The following is a 590-nucleotide window of genomic DNA, read 5'->3' as shown; positions in this document are numbered from 1 at the left end:
GAGCAGCATCACAGAGGGTGTGAATTTCTATTTGAGGAGGAGAAAGTACTAGAGACAAAAATAATGTCACGTGGTAAACACACATAGTTTCCTCTCAGCTACATGTTATTTCCAGACACATTTCTCTGCAGCTTGTTGAGCACATTTTAAAATTATGTTGGGCTTCTGCAATAGCCAGGACTGATGGTTTTACTCCTTTTCTTTATTTTTAATGCTTTACAGTTTTAGTATAAACCAAGAATTTGGGATTTGCAAAGAGGTATTATTGCAATAATGCACATTTCATACTTGAAATTTATTTGTACTATATAAAGATATTACTTTAAACAAAATGCAGGTTAGGGGGGACTTAAGTTTCGATAATTTATAACAAAAGAATTTCCTGATGTTTGCTAAAGATTCATTTTGTGCTATATATTCCATTTTAAATATAATTTTACAGTTCATTTTATAGTGGAGCCTCTTACATAAACATTAGCAAAATGCAGGAATCTGCCACATTTCTTTTTTAAATATAATTCAGTAGTTGAATTACCATTTTTTAACTTCTTATCCCTTATTAATAATCTTAAAATCATGACATTAGCCAA

General features: G+C 30.5%; 1 protein-coding gene across 3 annotated transcripts in view; it reads left to right on the top strand.

Annotated features, from left to right (window-relative positions):
- The window catches only part of PTPRM (protein tyrosine phosphatase, receptor type, M), a 361286-nt gene that overhangs the window by 187730 nt on the left and 172966 nt on the right, over positions 1–590 (top strand). The window lies entirely within an intron of this gene.

This window comes from Galeopterus variegatus, unplaced genomic scaffold, assembly GCF_000696425.1.
Source record: "Galeopterus variegatus unplaced genomic scaffold, G_variegatus-3.0.2 Scaffold993, whole genome shotgun sequence".
Taxonomy (NCBI): domain Eukaryota; kingdom Metazoa; phylum Chordata; class Mammalia; order Dermoptera; family Cynocephalidae; genus Galeopterus; species Galeopterus variegatus.
The sequence above is the reverse complement of the archived record's forward strand: the minus strand, read 5'-3'. Positions and strand labels throughout refer to the sequence as shown.